We start from the raw sequence: 22,042 nt of genomic DNA, 5'->3' as shown, positions 1-22,042 counted from the left end.
GTTTGTGAACGATGCCCACCTCCCCATTAAGCTTAGGGTCTGGAGCAGATGATCAGAGTTCACCTCCCACCCAGGACATTTAGCAGCTGGCTAAACCAGAGCTGGTCAGTTCCCCGGTTACCTTGCCTGTAAAGTAAGGGATCATGTGGGCATGACCTCCCAGGGTCTTCGTGAAGTGCAATGAGATAATCCTCATGAAACCCCTCAGAGCAGCACCTGGCACAGAGTAGGTGGTTTGTCAATGTACATTATCGTCATGACCAAAATGAGGCTTCTCAGAGGTGACTTAGGGGACTGCGGAAGCCGGCCTGATGGGAACTCCCCAGGTAAGAAGAGAGCAGCGGGGACCTGGCAGGATGCACTTGGCACGAAGCGGAAAGCGACAGGGGGCTTTCTTCTCCTGTGTTTGGATTGGCTTTTAAACAGCGCAACCTCCGCTCACCTCAGTTGCAACACTCCATTGAAATGTTACTCCCAGGATTTGACACTTCCTTATTCTTCATACTACTGTTTTCTCCTTCGTTGCTTTGAAAATATGAATTAATGATGAATACTAATGAGCCCCAGTGACAAGGCGAACCTCTGTCTAGACGCCACTAACGGGGAACTAGCTGCAAGACTCGGTGACATTTCTAAGGAGCGAAAGGTGTAAGGAAGCCTTTCCCTGATTTCCAAACTTGCATGGCCCAAATATTATGCATTTTTCTTCCCCATTTCCTCCCATCTGATTCCTTCCCCTTAAAAATTTTTAAAAGAATCTTCCTGAAAGCCTCATGAACGAGACTTTGAACTTGTTCGTAAGATTTTATGTGTCTAACCTGGAGTAGAAATGAAATTGCTTTTTTTTAAAAAAGTCCTGTTGCATTTATGAAAATCACTCAGGATGCCTTTTTATTGTTCCATGCTTTCTTGCTTTCTTTCCTTTTTTTTTCTTTTATTGTCTCTGATGCTGTTTCACGGAGCTTGAGGATTTGTGAAGTAGCCAACCAGAGAGAACGTAGGCATCAAGACTGAATTCACAGCGATTTCCTAGCTGATGCCAATTTTCCCTCCCCCTCCAATAAAAAACAGCAATATTTTCTGCAGTTGGCATCAAAGACAACTTTTATGGCACGGTCTGCAAGACTATCTCAACATCATGGTAGATTTTTTTGAGCATTAGAAGTCAAGCAGAAACCAAGAAAATCTATAATAGGCAGGATTGTAGAATAAAGTCCACCACAAATTTGGGCACTGTAAACTGGCTTCACTTTCTGTGTCAGGACTTAAAGCTAAAGGTGATCAGTGCATTCCACAGATAGTGTAGATAGGAGCAACTTCAAGAAGCAAACAGTACTTTGCCATTAAGGATTTCTCTACACCCTGAATTGCTTTTCTTGGTTGCACTCTGCAGACGAGAGGCCTGGACATCAACAACTGAGAAGAAACCCTAAAAAGAAAGACAAGACCCCCAAAGCTCACCAAAACCATTGTAGATGAGACCCTCACTTCCTTGATGCTGGGGAGGACCGCTAACCTGAGCAGGAGCATTTCTCTTAAGAAGAGTTCTACTTTTGAAGATGTGGATTCAAATCCTAACCAGCATGTAGACTTGAGGTTTTGGGCCCCAGGACTCTTTTTTTTTTTTAATCTGTAAAATGGGAACACTATCAGAACTGCCTTCCTGTGGTTGTCAAAAGAATTAAAGTAGACAATGACAATATCTAACAGAGCTAGAGAAGAGCTAAGCACAGCGTCAGACCAGTGGTCAAAGCTCATTATTGCTGATACACAAACAGTTCAAGTCATCAAAGGGCATGCTGCCCAGTGACACCTACTTATTGGCAAAGAAAACATTTCTATCCAGGATTCAGCAGAACTATGTGACGGTCTTGCTCAGGAATCCCTGTGCACAGGCAATCTTTAACACAGAATTGTTTCCATGTCATTGTGCTGAGCAATATCTCCTCGACTTGTTTTCTCATTTCGAGTGCAAACAAGTTTCTTATTTACCACCCCTACCAGTTTTTAAATTATTTCTTCACCAAATCATATGTCACCTATTAGATTATTCACTCAACAACAAATTCATCATAAATTCTTCTAGCTCTAGGGGTGGGAGTGATGGGGAAGGGTGATAGGCTTATAGAGACCATCAACAAAATATGAAATGTTTTTTTTTTTTCCTCAAAGAAATCTTAGGCAAGGGGTCCTGAAAGATGCTGATGCAAACAACAGTAGTCATAGTTTGATATAAAGATTAAGATTGTGGTCTCTGAGCCAGACTGGGTTCAAATCTAGACTCTACCATTAAATAGCTGTGTGATTCGGGACAGATCTCTTAGTCTCTCTGTGCCTAGATCTCCTCATCTATAAAATGGGATTCCTGAAATACCTGTCTCTGAAGCTGGCAAAACATTTCAGTGAATCACTGTGGAGATATTGGGGTGAAGCTAGTCACAGAATGTCTCAGCAAAGAGGCCTCACAACTTGCGCAGGCCCACAGGCTAATGGATTAGAGTTAAATCATAATTCAAACCCAGTGTCTTAGCTTGTTTTCTGCTATTTATAGCTGAATATCACATACTGGGTAATTCATAAAGAATGGAGGTTTGTTTGACTCACAGTTCTAGAAATCCAAAATGATGGCATCAGATTGGGGGGGCGGGGGTTACTGCATCATAACATGGCAGAGGGCAGCCATGGAGAGGCAGAGCAGGGGTGTGAGCTTGTCCCCCCCCCATTTTTTTTTTTGGACTGGGGATTGAATCCAGGGGAACTTACCACTGAGCCACATCCCCAGCCCTTTTTATATTTTAGTTAGAGACAGGGTCTCACTGAGTTGCTTGTTTAGGGCCTTGATAAGTTGCCGAGGCTGGCTTTGAACTCACTATCCTCCTGCCTCAGCCTCTCAGGCACTGGGATTACAGGCATGTGTCACCCCACCCAGATTTGTCCCCTTTTAAAGCTACTAGTGTCCTCATAGGCGTACCCTCATGACCTCATCTGATCAGGACTTCATCTACTCCCGATCACCTCCCAGAGCCCTCACCTTCAAATGCCACTAACACATGACATTGGAGATTAAGTTTCAACATGAGTTTGAGTGGGGACATTCACATTTTAGTGCCCAGGCATGATCTTACCACCTTACCATAGTGACTGACTCAACCGGATGAACTCCAGAGTTCCATGAAAGCGCCAATCCTGAGGATCAGGAACAAGTGATCTTCGTTTCCCTTCTCTCCTCCCTTTTTTTCTTCCTTCCTTCCTTATGAAAATAGCAGGGGACATTCCTTGACTTTGGTCTGATGCAATAGTAGTGACTGAGTACACCCTATGAAAGATGTGGCAGATTCTTGCAGGTCAGAAGACATGGCCATTTATCACACACTATGATGCAGTCACACATCACGTGACCACGGAGGCCTGGAACTGGCTTTGGTCACGGCTGGTCTGACTCAGCCTGAAGCAAGAGCAAAGCAAATGCGATCAATCAGGACTGCAGGAAATGTTTGGACTGTGAGCAACCTGTCCCTCAGCCACCGTCTCCAGGTTTTGCTGGAGAGGGAATTTTGCACACATCTGGGATATTACACCCTGGCACAGTGGCTCATGCCTGTAATCCCAGTGGCTTGGGAGGCTGAGGCGGGAGGATCCCGAGTTCAAAGTCACCCTCAGTCATATTAGTGAGGCCCTAAGCAACTCAGTGAGACCCTGTCTCAAAATAAAATACAAAATAGGGTTGGGGATGTGGCTCAGTGGTTGAGTGCCTCTGAGTTCAATCTCTGGTACCCCACTCCCTAAAGATGGTTCTTCATAGGCAATTACAATAGAATAGAGAAGATTTTGAAAAGAGAGTAACATGGCTTTTAATGGATGGAACCAAGTGTGTGTTCATACACAAAACAACTCCAAATTACCTGGACTCATCTTGACCAAACTTAAGGCTAAAAAAGAATGGAAAGGATAGCTTATGTCAGACAGCAAGGTGTCTTATGAACGGGCAGTGAGTCTTAGCAGAACTCACATGTCTTGTGATAGTCCACTTTGCCCCGTGACCATGACATCTGTTTGTCTTGGCTCCTTTGCTTTCCTCCGCTTCTCCCAGTTATCTGGGGGGATCTCAGGGCAGGAGGTGATGACCAGTTGCACGATAGCACATCTACTCCGGGGCTTCTACTCTATGCAAGTCCCAGCCACTGAACCCCTACGAAGACCCTGCTCTCTTGAGCTTCCTGCTCTCCCATTGTGTTCTGCTACCTGCTCTCCAAACCGACCCAGCCAATAACTGGACCTCAGAGAGTCACTCTCTGAGGAAGAGTGACTCTCTAGCTCAGGGCTTAAAAGCAGTTCTGTGGAGAATTGTAGGTCCTAGGCGGTAGGAAGCGACATTTCCCTCCCCTTTTACTGTGTTCCGTTGGTTCCTGTATCTCCTTTCTACTCTAGCCAAGCCTTGTCCAGGCCAAACCTCCCAGAGACATGAAATAATGCACCTGGTACTCTGAGGACAGAGGCTCACGTGTGACAAGGCTCGCCTTCAACACAGCCAACACAGTCTAGCCAAGACCAGCTTTTTGTTACCCGGGCCTTGTTAGAGACCATTTCTTCAGGATAAAAATACATTGCATTATGGTTACAGAGATGTAGATATAAATTAAAATGTATAATTAAGGTACAAATAATGTTTGAGTGTTTCGCTGGCCAAATAGTTTTGGAGATCATTGCATTGAATGTATTCTTTTATCATGGTTGTTGCAGATGCTTCAGCAGAATGGGGTGAAATGGGAATCTCCAGAAAGGGTTCTTGTTGCAGTATTCTTTACTTTCTTGGAAGACTTTGTGGAACTTTAACTTTGTGTCACTTTAAACTTGCTTGGGGTGTGTCCCTTGTTTTGCTGGTGGAAGATCTCCATAGCGAACCCTCCCTGGGAATACGTATGCATTCGTATTTTGTTCCAACAATTGTTTTCTGAAGGCAAAAGAACAATTAGCAGGTGGGTAAGTTGTTTCTATGCAAAGTTCAAAAACAGCGTCAGAGTGTGTTTGCCCAATAGGTTCTGCCCAGCTTGTAAGCTGTTAGTAAAGCAAACTGTTGGTGCTTCATAAATAGGTTTTTTTGGGGGGGATCTTTCATCAGAGAGCCCAGAGACATCTTTGTTGTTTCATCTAAGATCAAGTCCCACTCTGTCTCATGCTGGGATATAACACTGGTTTATGGGCATCATCTCTTTTAGAGTCACTAAGCCCAGCTCTACAGAGGCCAGGAAGGGACAGAACTCTTATTCTCTTCCTGCAATGTTATAGTTGAAATATAAATAGGAGCATAATTTGAGAATAATTGCTTGTCCTTTTTCATCAGTCAACATTCTTTAAATGCAAACGCGTGGGGTCCTTTTCCTCAGGCCTCATGCTGATGGTATCAGGAAGGATTTTAGAAAGTACAGTCATATCCCAGGTTTTTTTTGGGGGGGAGGGGCAGGTACCAGGGATTTAACTGAGGAGACTTGACCACATCCCCGGCCTTATTTTGTATTTTATTTAAAGACAGGGTCTTACTGAGTTGTTTAGCACCGCACTTTTGCTGAGGCTGGCTTTGAACTTTCGATCCTCCTGCCTCAGCCTCCCGAGCCGCTGGGATTACAGGCATGTAATCCCACCGCTCCAACTAATGACCAGCACTCCCAACTAATGACCATCTTTTCTCACCTCTGAAGGGGGTGTGCTGTGGGTTCTGTGTTCACTGTTGCTATTGTGTCAATAGGACAGAGAAGTGTGGGCATTTAGAGACATCCAAAAAAACAAAAATAAAATAAAAACCAAGTACCTCCCCACCCCACCCCCCCCAAAAAAAAAAATCAAGCCAAGCACAGGGGTACATGCCTATAATCCCAGCTATTCAGGAGACTGTGGCAGGAGGATCACAAGTTTGAGGGTAGCCTGTGCAAGTTAAGAAGAATTTGTGTCAAAATAACAAATAAAAAGGGCTGTGGGGCAGGACTCAATGGCAGAGTGTCCCTGTGTTTAATCCCAGTACCCCCTCAAAATCATATATGCATACATATGAGTGTTTATATATGTGCATACACACACACACACACACACACACACACACACACATATATACATCTCACAAAAAACAAACGCAAGTCGTGGTTTGGTATTACAGGGGGGGCCTGTGTTCTCACAAGACGTATAACTATGAAGAAAGGATCAGCTAAATCCAGACTGTCTTGTTCCTCAGGACCCTTGTGGGATTCTTCCAATGACAGAATGCGAGGAAGATAGGGAAAGCAGTGGGATTTGTCTGGATTGGGGAGGAAAAAAAAAAACTCATCTCAGCCAATGAAATGTAGGAATTCCACTGAATCCTGGATTTGGGAAAAAAAAATCTTGAAAGGACACTTTGACTTCTTTTTAAATATTTATTTTTTAGTTGTAGTCAGACACATTTCCTTTATTTTATTTACTTATTTTTATGTGGTGTTAAGGATCAAACCTAGGGCCTCACGCGTGCTAGGTAAGCGCTCTACTGCTGAGCCCCAGCCCCAGCCCCAGGACATTTTGATTTTTGAAGATTTTTAAACTTGAATATGGACTGCCTGTTGAGTGATGTTATTGAATTAGCAATTTTCTGCGACAAGACAGTGGCGTTCTGATTGAGGAGCAAATGTCCTCATTCTTAAGTGATGCCAAGTAGAGGATTTAATTGGGGTGGGGGGATTTATCTCACTCTCTGCACACCATTTGGGACAGTGTGGAGGGAGGGGGAGAAAGACAGACACAGAGAGAGAGGTACTTTGTGTAGTAAGATGGAAATAGCTGATAAATTTAGATGAAGATATATGATCACACACACCGTTTTCTTGTAGATTTTAAAACTTGTGAATTACCAAAAAAAAAAAACTGCTTTATGAAAAGAAAAGATCACAAAAACTAACAAAGGGGAAAAAAATGAGGAAATAATCCTTAATACAAAATGGAATAGCTTTCTTTAGCCCAGGTTTTTTTGGTACAATTATCTCCCCTTCTTTACAATGTGGCTCATGCAGGTATTTTATACCCTTTTTAAGAAATAATGAAAGGCTCTAAATGAGTATGATTTCCTCTGCTCTGCCCTTTAATAAAGGTTTCACTCTCTCAAGTAGTTCTATGAATCAAGAGGTTCTATTTTTTTTCCCCCTGCGGGCTGGTGGTAGAGCACTTGCCTAGTATGCATGAGGCCCTGGTTTCCAACTCCAGCACTGCAAAGACAAATAATAATAATAATAATAATAATAATAAGGCTTTTTCCCTTTGCCCTTCTGAGAGAGCACTACCATCACAGATTGATAGTTTTTTAAAACTAAGAGATTGACCTTGCACATTCAGAAGAGCTGAGATTGACACAAGGTGGCCCATGTCTTTCATCCGGGCTACTAGGGAGGCTGAGCAGAGGATCTCAAGTTCAAGGACATCCTAGGCAACCTATTGAGACCCTCTCTCAAAATAAAAAAATAAAATAAAAAGAGCCAGGGTTTGTTGTTTGTTGCTCAGTGGTAGAGCACTTGCAGAAGGCCCTGGGTTCAATCTCCTGTCACACCAAAAAAAAAAAAAGGAAAAAGAATAAAAGAAGAGTTGAGATGCTACTGAGCTTAGTCCAGGCATGGACTTCAAGTTCAGCATTTCAAAGCCATATCAATTCCTCTGGCCTCTGATTATCTCGGGGAAAGTGCTGAGCACAGAGTCCATATGCAAAATCCCATCCTCATTCACAATTGGAAACTGTGCCCAGAATATCCTTTTGGAGACTCACATCCAAAGCTATGAACTTTATGTTGTTGTTGAGGAGACCATCAGGAGTTAGACTCAAGGTCACAGAAGGAAAGGCTGAAGAGAACAGAGACTTTGGCCTAAGGAAGACAAGCATTGCAGGACACGTGTACAGTGTTCCCTAGGAGCTGCAATATGAAAATATAGGTTAGCAAAAAAAATGAATTCTCTGCTGCTAAAAAGGAATTCTTAGTTGTAGAGACAGTTCAATTTTGACTCAAGAACCAGAAATGGTATTTTAAAGGGAAGTGACCCCAGGCAGAATGGTGTGGTGCCTCTGTAGGTAGCAAGCTCCCCATCAGAGAATGCATGGAAATGGGGGGCACATGACCTCTGAGTGGGTCATTATGTTAGAGATCACGCATGCATCCGGTAAAAGAGGGACTTGAACATCCCTAAGGTCTCTTCCTGCCTGGTCACATTTCCCTCTTGGACTAGGACCAATGGCCCTAATGCCAAGCCCTAAAGAGTCTGCCCTCTGCATTGACTTTGTCCTTGGCTACTGGAACAGCTCGGAGTAGACCCCCAGAAGCCTGTCGCTGCTGGGCACAGCAGGGTGGGAACAGGAGGCTAAGGTGCCTCTGGGGGAGCCTTGCTGGTCTTTGTACATCACTCCTCTGATCACCAGGTACCTTAGACAGCCTGCCGAAAAGAATTCAGAGGCTCTCAAGCTCCCAGCGGGAAAACCTGGGAGCCCTGTTGTTGGAAATAGCTCCCAACCCGCATCTCAGGCAGGTATTTTTAGGCTCTGTCTTGAAGACACAGAAACTTTCATACATTTCGGCTTCTTTGTCTAGAGTCACTGCAGCCCCAGACATGTCATTGAAAGGGGGTATAATTGTGGTCTCCTCCACCCACCAATCTGAGCACGCCTGAAAGAGCTTCCTGCTGTGCTGCAGAGGGGTTGGAGAGCCTTTTGTGGCAAGGGAAAGTCAAAATGGATTTTTAAAAATAATAATATGTTGATCAAGAAGAGGGGAAAAATCTATTGAGGAGAGGGGGCTCTGCATTGCGGCTGATATGGAGAGGAAGGTTACCTATTATTTTGAAACCTGGTCTTCATTCTTCTTTGCAAGCTTGGAGGAGCTAAAGTCTCATATTTGAGGCTAGGAAATAAAGATGCTCGGAATCATTGGAGTTAGATCAATGGCTGTTATTAATATGAGGCTCTCTGAGGAATAATTATAATTGTCAATCACTGGGCATAGGCTAACATTAAAAGAAGAAATAGGAGAGAGACTCAAATGTGGCAGGGAAGATATGCAATTGGCAAGAGGCTTGCTGATAGTGCATGGGAGATCCAGGGAAGATATTGAATATCCAGGGAAGATATACAAGTTCCTAAGGGGTCTGGTAACCATTCCAGGGCAGGTCAACAAAGGTGACATGGGCTATGATTTCTGGGACTTAGGAGAACTGTCCCAAGGACTAATGTTCCAATTGTGGAAAAACTGATCCCGAATGTTTGAGAGGGCACTAGGAAACTGCAGATCTCATGACCAAGGAACGCTACATTAATCAAGTCACCCATGTCACTCTCATCGGTGGATTTTTTTTTTAACAACAATAACAAAAAATTTTTATTTTATTTATTTACCTATTTATTTGTTGATTTTATGTGGTGCTGAGAATCGAACCCAGTGCCTCACATATGCTAGGCAAGCGCTCTACCTCTGAGCCACATCAGTGGGTGTTGATATCAGACATTAGTGGCTTTTGATATCACATCAGTGGGTTTTGATACCAGACATCAAAGAAAAGATTATAGAGGGCAAGGGTATATGTGAAGTTGGTTTAATAAGTAGATGCTGGAAATTTTTTCATTGCGGGGCTGGGGATGTGGCTCAAGCGGTAGCGCGCTCGCCTCGCATGCGTGCCGCCCGGGATCGATCCTCAGCACCACATACCAACAAAGATGTTGTGTCCGCCGAGAACTAAAAAAAAAATAAATATTAAAAATTCTCTCTCTCTCTCTCTCTCTCTCACTCTCTCTTAAAAAAAAAAAAAAAAAAAAAAAAAAAAAAAAAAAAAAAAAAAACACCTGCTGAATTGCTTCTGATAAAAACCTCTCAGCCAAGGCTAGTTATTTCCTCTCTGGTCAGTGCTGACCTCATCTCACCTTTAAAAAAAAAAAAAAAGGAAAAGAAATTTTTTCATTGCATTGAAACAGTAAAATAATGGCCCACCAAAAGATCACCATTCCTCGATTCTCTAAGTTTAACTTGATTAGAAAGCAAATACTCCACGGTTGGGATTGAAGGAGGCTCAGAGAACCACTATGGTATCCAGCGTTCAAGTCATGCTCAAGAGCTCCATGGCCACCCAGAGCCAAAGTCCAGGGTACATAGACAAGACTGAAGCAGCTGTTGTTTACAGGACCTGGCACACAATGAAAAGGTAGATCCTCCTGTTCTAAAATAAGGGACTATAAGATGGCAGCACTAGAGGCATTGACCAAATCCAGGGCCCTTCTGAGGGTGGGGCCCTGTGCATCTCTGTGGGCCCCCTGCCTAGGAGGTTACCCTCCATTGGAGCAGGTCCCTATCTGATGACTGACTGCTCAGATCAGGACATCAGGAGACTCCGGCCTAATTGAAACCACGGTGTCTCTGTCGATGTTACTGGAGTGATGGGTAAGGACAAATCAAAATGGACTTTTAAACACCTCTGTTGTAAAAATGAGGGAACTGAAGCTTTGGAGTCAAGGATCTGCAGCTACTGAGGAGGCAGAGCCTGGATTCTGAACTCTGGTTGGGATTCTAACCACTAGGCAACAATCTCTTCTCTATAAAGCACTGCCTCACTTTCTTTTTATGATAAGATGAAACTGTCTATTCCACGTGACAATCAAGCAGGGACTAGTGTGGCCTCTCTGAGACTTGGAAAGTGAGTGGGCAAATCAGGTGCAAACATAGTCCTGATCATGGATCTGTGATTGGACCAGGGAGGAAAGAGGGCCCAGCCAGCCCTCTCTGAGCATGTGCTTAACCACACTCTCTTAAGACCCAGAGCTGACAGGAACTTCAGCATGTCACATGTCCCCCACCCTCTGGTGACTCCCAGCAGAGCCAAGCAATCAGACCAAGAGAAAAAACTTTTCAGCCTCAGGGAAGAGACCACCACGCAGACACCTGTAAAATCTTTTTTTAGGTTTCAACTGTGTTTTGTGATAGCCAGAAATTAAAAAAAAAAAAAAAATTCCCAGTCTAAGTAGGCTGTAAAAGTTCAGAGTGGAGCAGAGAAGTGGTTTTATGCTAACTTTTCATGCTAAAAAGCAGAAAGGGAAAGTTAATTAATTCATAACTTAGTTGCTGAGAAAACTTCCTGATTGGAAAGAAATTACCCTAGGGTTGGAGCAAAAATTCTACTGAGCAGGGAACGTGGTGCAGCTTATTTTAACATTTTGTTTCCATTCTCTGCCCTGGTGGGCAATGTCAGGGAATGAGGGGATCCAAGGAAAAGAAGCCCAAGGATCTTCCCCTGCCCAGGATTCTCAGCAGCCCTCTCTTATGAATGGGACTGATTGTTATTAAGATCCAAGTGCATTTAAGAAGGCAAATCTGAAGAAGCTTGGCCTATGAGCCCAGAGTTCCAGCACGCACCAGGTGGGAAAAATATTTTCCGCTGTCTTACTAGAACGTCTCTCTGATTTGGAAATCTCTGTCTTTCCCCCAAAAGATTCTCAAGGGCAAAAATTATTGTTGCATTTATCTTTGTGTCCCTTAGTGCTCTATCTGACACATACAAGTCTTGAAAATTCAAACTGGCAACACTTCATCTGGGTTAGTAAAAGAAAGTGCTTGCCTGAGACCCAGCTATTTCTGTTCCTTTAAATCTTGCTCTCCAGATATTTTTGACTTCCAGTTGTAGGCTAAAAAGAGGCACTGAGAATTTATAATGGCATTGCCATTTTAGTACATTAAATCCATTTTTTTGTATATCGAATAAAAAGAAGAAGTTTCTGCCTCGTGTTCTTCCTTGGCCTCCAGATTGTACATGACTAAAATTTTTTAAAAAAACAACTTTTTGTGGACAAGCCAGCAGTACCATATCCTGAGAGCAGCTTCTGAAATATTAAGCATAGCTCTTTGGAGGCAATAGCCATCCTTCGCAACCAGTGATTTCAACAATCCCCAAAATAAAATACAGTAAATAGGAGTCAATGTCACCACTATCTTTAAGTCCTAGAATACTTAAAAGATGCTGAGTAAAAATTATGCCCTAACATTAACTGTCAGGGACCCTGCTCTATAATTGTGTCTATTCCTGTTCATCCCGATAAAGCTACCAGCTTCATTTAAGCCACACATTTTTATGAAGCATCTCTCTCGTGCAAGATGATAGTTCTGTGCTCCCTGACTGGATCTCCACTGTAGAAATTTCTCGGCGTTGGAGCCCAGCAGTTCCAGATGAGGTACGCCCTATTTAGGTGGATGCCAGCCACTTGCAGACGTGAACCCGAGAGAATGAGAAGTGAGACCCCAAATAAGAGCCTGATTTCACCCTGCCGTGCTCCACCTCCCCCAGTGCGAGCCTGGTGGATCCTCCCAGCCCTTATTTTTCCATTCAAGTTGGGGAGGATCGGGCCAAAAAAAGAAAGAAAATGGGGAGCATGAAGAGAGGGCAGCCCAGCATGCATAACTAAATGTCAGGTTGTACAGGAGAGTTATAATTAAAGCCCAAGATGACAGATAACTATAAAATCAGATTGGTTCCTTTCCACATGGAAGGAAAACATAATGTTGTCGTCCAACCCAAGCTTTTTTTTTTTTTGTAAATTGAAATTACAATTTTATTTGGAGCTATTTTTAAAGGTCCATTAATTAAAAATTGGAAGCCAAGCCAATGCAAGAAATTCCATAAAAGGTGTTGGATTTAATGATTACCGAAGACTATAATTAAAAGATGATGTTATCTGAATATCAAATGCTCTAAATCTATGTTTGTTTTTCATTGAAAAATAAACAAATTCGGGAGCAAAAAAAAAATAGAAAAGATATGTGCAAAATGTAATGATAATGGTTGACTTCTAAACAGCTAAGGAAATTATAGTCATCATGTGTGGGAAAAGAACAAACACCTCTTAATTGCATTTCATTATAACGTACCTTTCTCTGCTCAGTTGTATATATTAATTATAAAAATCGTGTTGCAGAGTGGAGAGGCTCTACAATAGTTTTTTTTCCCCCTTCCTCTCTTAATTCTGTCTGAAGCAGGATGGAAGAACAATATGATCTGTCATCTGCAGAAAGAGCTCTCAAAGACAAAATCATAAAAAGAATGAAAGGCTATTATATGAAAAAAGAAAAAAATTGCTTTGATTTCCCAGATTTTCCACTTATTAATGTTTAAGGTTATCTGTTCTTTTAGAAAAGTATCTTCTCATATTGTTTTGTATGTGTATTTTCAGGTACCATCACTTTCTGATAACTGTATCACATGGCATATGCATTACGTAGGTAATTGTTCATGGACGGGGGGAATGGGTGGGAAGAAGGATCATTAGGGAAAGAAGCCAGGAAGCACTGGAGGAATTTTCTAAGAAGAACAAAATAAGAAAGTGGTGGGTTGGGTTCGAGGCCTGGGCTTTAATAAGGAGAACTGGCTGCTCTCTGTCTTTACCTAGGGCAATGGTGGAGGTAATGAACTTGAACTATGACAAGAAAGACCTGATGTAGGCACGCCAAGAACATTCAGAGGGCCAGTGAAGTCAAAGTGGCATTAGGAATTCTGCTTTATCAGAAATCTGCAGGAACAAGTGAGATCCAGGTGTTTGGCTGGAGGTGAGGTGTGATTCTGAAGAGAACCAAGGATCTTAACCTGCCAAGGATCTTAACATGAGCTTTTAGGATAGGGAGATATATATAGATCTCTCTCTCTCTCTCTCTCTCTCTCTCTCTCTATATATATATATATATATATATATATATATATATATATATGCAATTTCCTGGGCACAATTCCATAATTTACCAGATTTACTAGATTCTTGGCTGAACTGTACCCAAAAAGCCCTAAGTAAGAAACAATACTCTAAGTCATTGGGTCACACTCAATGTGTGACCCATAGACCAGCAGCATCTGCATCACCTAGAAGCCTGTTGAAATGCAGATTCTCACTCCTTACACACATGCACCCCGCCCCCCCGCCCCATCACACACAGTTGTAGAATCAGAACTGATCTGTAATCAAAATCCCCCAGTGGTTGGGCATGGTGGCACAGGCCTATAATCCCAGCGACTTGGGAGGCTAAGGCAGGAGAATCCCATGGTCAAGGCCAGCCTTAGCCATTTAGCAAGACCCTCAGCAACTTAGCAAGGCCTGGTCTCGAGATAAAAAATAGAAAGGGCTGAGAATTTAATTTAATAGTAGAGCACCCCTAGGTTTAATTTCTAGTACCATGAAAAAAGAAAAAGAAAAAAAAAATCCCCAGATGACTCACTGGCATTTTAAAGTATGAAACATGCAGACTTAGATAGCCCAGTGATGCCAGTCAATACCCATCCACGGCTCCATGGAATAACAGTTGGTTTCTCCATTCACCACCCTGAATCACAGAGACTCAGGTTCAATCCAGGCTCCATCATTGGCCATGAGAACTGCGCTCCTAAAGAAGGTAGAAATAATAATCCTCCTCCATTGGAGAGTTGTCAAAATTAAGCATTTAAAAACCTGGTACCTAGAATATAGGCAATAGCCATCATACTTTTTATAAATTATCTAGATTTTGTCCAATTCTGGAAATGAGCCATGACATCAAAAATGTTATAGTCTACAAATCTAAAGGAAGGGTCTTCATCCAGGGATAGTTTTACTCCCTGAGAACTGCACAGAAAGACGGTTGTTATTTCTGTGGGGAGGAATGCTACCAGCATCTCATGGGTAGGAACCAAGAGTGATGGTAAAATCCTATCATGTGCAGGACCGTGTCTCACAGAGGTTATTGGTCCCTCAAAGGACAACAGTACTGAGATTGAAAAGCTCTAGTCTAAAAACAAGGATGTAAAAATTGCCAGTCAAATCTTGAGCAAGCATTAGGTTTCTATGAGCTTTTGAGAGGTCACTTGTCAACTACAGCCTCTAACTTGAAAAAGCAAAATAAAATTGGCACCTTCTAACATACCAAAAATCCGAGCGGAACTCCGACAGGAATTTCAGCCCTGCAAGGAAGATAAGCAGTAACTGATCATTTTATCAAACTTAGGTCCCCCCATCCCATCTTGTCATCTGTCCTGTTTCTTTTCTTTGGCGTACCCCGGTGCTCATTAATTAATGATCATTTATTACTTGTTGGAGTCTGCTTTGCCCTGACAGGAGATGCTGAAAGTGCTCTCTCATCTGTGCGTCCCCCTGATGCCCAGGCCTATGGCTGCCACAGACAGGAGCTTCAGAAGCACTTATGAAGGGAATGAATTGACTCCAGGCTGCTTCGACAAAATGGGTAAGGCTCACCCGGCTGTTTAATATACCTGTTCTTCTCGTGCCTCCATTCCTTTTGCAAAACTTAAGACAAAAATAAAATAGAACCTTGAGTTTGAGGTTATTTAGCAATCCCATGAGGATATCCTGAAATGAGATGAGATAAAAGAGAGGAAAATAGACCCATGCTGTCTGAGCCTGGGCAGCAAATAGCAGTGCACTGAAGACACAGCCTTGGTGCATTTATTTATTTATTTATTTATTTATTTATTTAAAAAAAAAAAAGAAGAAAGAGGATGAACTCCAGGATCAGGCACAAGTAGGTCCAGATTGGTTTCACATTTATTATGTGACTTTTAAGTCACTCAGAGTCTCAGTGTCTCCATCTTTAAAATAAGACTAATGGAGCCAAGTGCGGTGGTACACATCTATAATCCCAGAGACTTGGGAGGCTGAGGCAGAAGGATCTCGAGTTCCAAGCCAGCCTTAGCAAAGGCGAGGTGCTAAGCAACTCAGTGAGACCCTGTGGCTCAATGGTCGAGGGCCCCTGAGTTCAATCCCTGGTACCCCACTCTTCAAAAGAAAAGATGTTCTTATCACTCCAGACATTCCAAGAATTTTAGTAATTGTGTGCCAGACAACAGGGAGGAAGATCACATACGATTTTTGCAAAATCACAATTAGTGTATACATACACTAAATAAAGAAGAAAGAAGAAAAATCTGCGGAGCACACGGTGCAGGCCTGTCATCCCAGCAGCTCAGGAGGCTGAGGCAGGAGGATCACCAGTTCCAAGCCAGCCTCAGCAAAAGTGAGGTGCTAAGCAACTCAGCGGGACCCTGTCTCTAGATAAAATACAAAAAAGGGCTGGGGATGGGGCTCAGTGGTTGAGTGCCTCCGAGTTCAATCCCCGGTACCAAAAAAAAAAAAGTGGGAAAAATGGTTAGAATGACTTACAGGGGTATCTGAATATGCATTCATACATCAATTACATCAATATTCCAGGAATCTCAGCAGTGGGCCTACTGTGGGCGGGACACGGTGCTGGATGCTGGTGTACACACACCACTGGGCACAGCGCTTGGCACATCCACTGCTGACAAGCATGGTTGACTCTCTCACAGCGAAGCAGCACTCATGAAGTGCCCAGTGGGGATTCCTGCCTTCTACTGCTCTTGGGACAGAGTGGTTGGTGGCACTGGGATCATGTCCTCTTGGCCCCAAGTGGTGTTTAGCTTAGTAAAAAAAAAAAAAAAATCAAAGAAGCCGGGTATGGAGGTGCAACCCTGTAATCCCAGCAACGTGGGAGGCTGAGACAGACTATCACTGTTTTGATACATTGTAAATTTGAGTCCAACCTGGGCAACTTAGAGAGATCCTGTCACAAAATAAAAAATAAAAAGGCCGGGGATGGAACTTGGTGGTAGAACACTCGCCTAGCATGCACCAGGCCCTGGGTTCAATCCCCAGTACTGGAAAAAAAAAAAAAGAATCAAAGAATGGTTTAAAATACTTGAGGTCTTTAAATTAAAGTGTCCTTTGCCAACTCTTTAAAATCAGGTGGAAAGGACATTTGGGAAAATAAATTGGTGCCTTAGGACATGAAAGAGAAGTGCTTATGAAAGATATTTATCATTATGTTAGCAATATCTGAAAAGGAGACCCAACCTACATATTCAAGAAAAAACAACCATTTGGGAAATTTGGAAGGTCAATGCTATTACAAAATTAAAATTTAAATCTGTGGGAAAATACACCCAAAATGTAGATGTACACAATGTCTACAGTAAAGGCTAGGTGCCTGGTCAAGTTATTTGATTGAAAAGCAAGAAATAAATAGAGCCATACCAGAGTAAGTAGGTTATGTGCTCTATTTTTTTTTTTTAATTCTAAATCTTCTTTAATGCTGTAAAAAAAAATTTTCCAGTTGAAAATAATATCAATAATAGTAATTGAATACTTTAGTGCTGGATTAATGACTAAGAATTTTCCTACTTTGGAAAAAAAAATACCCCAAGAAAGGTCCCAGAAAGGAGGAAATAAATAAAAACACATTGGAAAAATTAAATATGGCCAGTGGGTAAACTGTAATTACCTAGCGCCTAACAGTTTGAGACAGAATGTTATGCAGATGGTCATTTGCATGCTTAACTATAGAGAAAGGAGCAGGTACTTGGCTTGGGAAGAAGAAAAGGGAGAGGTTGTACTTTGTACGCAGGATGTACTGGGTGATTTTTCATCTCATCTCAAACTTGGGTTGTCTTTGTACAACCAGACCAGGCTCCCTTCCTCACAGAGCAAATCAAAATGTTTGAATGCTTTTGCATTGGGGTCAGAAAAACCTGTCTGTAAATCCCTGCATCACCCCGTCCTTGTGGATTGATTTGGGGCAAAGTGCTTCACTAGCCTTGAATCTTCTCCCTGATGCATAAAAGAGAAATAATATTCCCCCCCAACCCCCGCCGTTTGGAGGGCTACTTTGAGGAGTTGATGATATCCATGGAACATCTAATACAGATAAGTGCTCCATAAGGGTCTGTGGATTGCAAAATTACTATCACTGTTCTGATATATTGTTCTCACACTCCATTTCATTCCTGTCTGGGAGCCAGGTCAGGGGCCAAGCTGCATGGGGTGTTTAAATGGAGAGGTCTTTTCTGGCTTTCCTCTTCCATGCCAGAACTCAAATTCCTAACCTCTGAGTTTCTTCCTATTGCTAGTCGTCGCTACTCTCCACACTGTGACAGCTGTGTCTCTCCTGTTTGGTAGCTGATGAGTCAATCAAAAGATGCTTTTGTAATGGAATGATTTGGGGGTTGCTTCAGTGCCTAATGGAATGTGTGATACTGACAGGTCCCCTGGGGATGGGGAGTGGAATTAGATGCATTTACCCAGGGACATTCTGGGGGGTGCCAAACCAGTGCCTAACCCAGACCATCCAGGATAACTATCCAGCTAGAGGAGTAGATGCCTAGATCTCGTTTCTATGGCTATAGTTATTTGGGGGGGCCAGTCCTCTGTCTGCAGATATCCACAGCAGTTCTCTCAATCACTGACCTAGGTTGTTGTCCCTTGTTCCTCTGCTTATGCCAATCATTCCTGTTCAAAACTTATCTGACCCCTACCTATCCAGCTCCACCAAACTTCTATTCTCTAAAGGGCAGATAGAGTCGTTGGACCCATTTATTTGTGGTAAGGATATCTGTTTGCTCTGTGTTGAGCAGCCTCTCTGCAGAACACATTTGGATTTTAAAGTAGGCTTCCCCCCAAATAATCTGCAATTCAGATTAGAGGGCTACTGAGTGCCTCCTGGGTGCGAGAGGCTGCTGGGCAGGGTGAAGACCCAGGAGGGGAGGAGTGTCAAGATGAGCCAGCACCACCCAGACTTCAAGGCCCTAGGAGTCAAGTTTGGGGAAATGGTCATGTTTACATCTCCGAATCATGCAAGAAAAATTAGTAAGGGTAATCAAGGTGTAATCAAAGCCCAGAGCCTTCCAAGGAGGGATAAAAGCATTCTGATTATAGGGGCAGGAGAGGAAGGAAACAGGGCCAACTTCATGGGGGGGTGGGGGCACGATTCCTGAAGTGGGCATTATAGAGTAAGGCTTTTTATAGGCAAAAAAAAGACGCTATGGCACCTTGTCTGAGCTAATAGCATAGATCAAGGGCTCTGGGTCCCCCAAATACATTTGGCACCAGCAATGATAGGGAAAGAGCAAAGGATAGAGAAGCCTTGATGCTAGAGGGAAAGTATTAGTCATGACAGGAAGACCTGCTATTTATTGAGTACCTATTTTGTTCCAGACTCTACAGTAGGTGCTTATTAATAAAAGCGAATCTCTGTGAAGATGCATTAAAGATTCGGATTAGGCCCTGTGCTAAGCATTTAATATGAATTTACATTGCTAAGTAAATAAGCTTTGTTATCTGTCAGGGGTTTTTGGTTGCGCTGTACTACTTCTGAGTTGATTTGGAACACACCCAAATGTTCTCTAAGCAGTGTAGTGGGTGCATTCAGCTTCACAGTGCAGTGCTGTGTGACCCTCGACAAGTTACTCTCCCCTCCTGGATCTCGGTTTTCTTGTCTATCAAAAAAAAAAAAAATGCAAGTACATCATTACCTTCACAAAGGTGTTTGGGAAGAACAAAGAAGGGGCTACTTGAAAAGTACCCAGTAACCTAGCTGTGATAAACTCTTAAAAAATACTCATTATTATTTTTATTCCACACCACTAGTTAACTCAAGGCCAATACAGTGATCCTGATGGAGACTGAGCAAAAACACTGCATTTTATTAGCTTTCTACCATCTACAGACTCATCCTTCCTCCAAATCATCCGCTAAAAGGTTAGGCTTGATGATGTCAATGTACCTCTTGCTCAAGTTCCCGTTTTTCTATGTGGCATGGAACCACCCCTCCTCCAGGAAGCCCTGTCAGATTCCCTCATCCCACCAATTTTCCCTCCCGGGAATGGCTGGCCATCATTCATCTCTGCTGTTTTGGTCCAAGGAGGGGGCAGACCAATTATATCCTCAAAGTACTCAGATTGTCATGGAGGGGGGCCACGGGGAATGGCCGGCCTGGAGTCACAGCGCTGTGGTCCTACACAGCAGCAAGCCTCTCATTTTCTTATCCTCTGGCTTCTGCTGTTCCATGTCAAGATTGAATTCCTGCCCCCAAGACCACTGTCTCAAAATCTTTATTGTTCTGTTGAAAACCTGCCACGATTCATCTTTCATGTGTCTCTTGATTCTCTCTCTCTACATTTGAAGGTGTTTGGGGCTTGGGGTTTTAAAAAAAAAAAAAATTCATCAAGTATTTAAATCAATCTTTCTCCTCTTTATTGATAGCAACTCAAGCCTGCTGATTAACTTTTCAATCAAAGCTGCCTACAACACACAGGCTGGTGCGGGCAACAGCGACTGCAGCTTTGACAACAACCCGAGTAGGCAGTTATCTGACTTCCCCTTGCTTCTGGCTGCCCAGAAACTTCAGAGTTGCGCTTGATGTCATTGCTCAGATTGCCTGGTAAAGAAAGCTCCATGGCTAACCCTAAGCTTCCCGTATGCATTTGAGTTCACAGAAATTTCTGGAACGTACCTACTATGGATAAGGCTTCAGTCAGGAGCGCATATTTGAAAGGAGGGAAGAAACACAAAGAATAATCCCATTTTTCTTTTCTTACTCTTGGAACATTTGGGAGAGCTGATTGATAGAGCCTTAAGAGAACCCCAGTGCCTTGATAGGCAGATAGACATGTGTTTTTGTTTCTTTGTGTTTTGTTGTTCTGTTTTTTTTTTTTGTTTTGTTTTGTTTTTTTGATTTTTGGGATTTTTTGTATCAAATATCAATCAGCTGGCTTACCCAGAAATTATTATTCCCTTTAATTAATATTAAAGGGAAAGTGGAAGAAAATAGTAATGGTAATAATAATAATAATAATAATAACCATGATCTATCCAGCGCTCTCAGTGGACTTGCTACCGCCCTAAATCTGTCCATCTGTGATTTCCTAGCCTTCACATGATCCTTTATGTATGTACGGATTACTGTTCCCCACCTTTTACAGTTGAGAAAACGTAAACCTAGAGATGTTCAGTAGCTTATCAAAGGTCACACAGCCAGTAAATGGCAGAGTTAAGAAACTAATCCGGGCTCTGTGACCCAGGAGTCTATTCTCTTCGATACTAATTCACTGGGTTCATCATCTGGTTTTCTGTCTGTGTTCACGGAGAACTCATTGAAGGCCGTGGCTTTGTCTCTTTTAAAGTTGCCTAGCAAGGCTGACCCAAAGTAGGTGTTCCAAAAATGGTCAGATCAGTTGTCCTTTCAAGAAAGGAGACTGAGGTGAGTCGGACCAGTCCTGGGTCTCCGGGATAGAGAAGCCAAGGAGGTGGCCAAAGTCACCATCCTTCTGGGGCTTCAGTCCTAGGAGGTGGAAGCCTCTGCTTGAATTCTTGGTTTACTGTGATGAACTCATTGTTTTCCAGGCCTTTGCTGAGAGCAGATTCCGAGGATCAGGAGCAGCAGCAGCGTCATAAACCTCAAGATTACTCACACGCAGCCTGGGAGGGGTAAGGTCGTCTTGGTCACTGCCCCTGAGAAGCTGCCCTGCACGTGACCTGACTTCTTTTCTTCCGGATTCTAGAATACAAAGACAATCGGATCCTTTTTAGGGGGTGGCAGAGAGAGAAACAGGGAGAAGCATCATCTTGGCAATTAAGCTGCAGAAAGTAGGGCTAATGATAGGGACCGTCCCTTCCAGAGAGTCCATCTCGTCTAATTGACAGTCTAATTAGAGAATGTTTTTGACCTATTTTGTTTGCCATTCATGTTGAAATGTCTCCCTGGCTTGTAAACTGGTAGGAGGTGAGACTGAGAACATTTGTGTTTGAACAAATGGTGTCGTGATGTTCGTTCCCTTGTCCCATGGCCGAAATCTGGGGATCTTTGGAAATTACTGACCCTTGATGGGAGTCAGCTTCTTCCATGAGGACCAGAGGAGAGTAAACTCCAGGTAGATGGGTGATCGTCTCCTGGAGTTCTTGTCCCATGTCATGACATTTCCCAGGAGACTTCCATGACAGAGGCAAAGCCTGTTCCGTCCACTTCCCACCTAACATTGAATCTGGTTGGGACTGGGTGAAGTCAGAGGAAACGGGAGAATAGCTGGCCCTGCCTAGACCTCCCCTGGGAATGAGGAGCAAATCTTTCTGGAAGGGTGCGTCTAAAGCAGGCAGTGATGGACACGCCCCTGAATGGCACCCAGGAAATCTTGCCAAAAGGCATCGCGTTACCCACCTTTTGTCAAGAAAGGTAAAGAAGAGCCC

This window comes from Spermophilus citellus (genome assembly GCF_964194105.1).
Source record: "Spermophilus citellus genome assembly, chromosome: 18".
NCBI classification, from domain to species: Eukaryota; Metazoa; Chordata; class Mammalia; order Rodentia; family Sciuridae; genus Spermophilus; species Spermophilus citellus.
Note: the sequence above shows the minus strand (reverse complement) of the source record.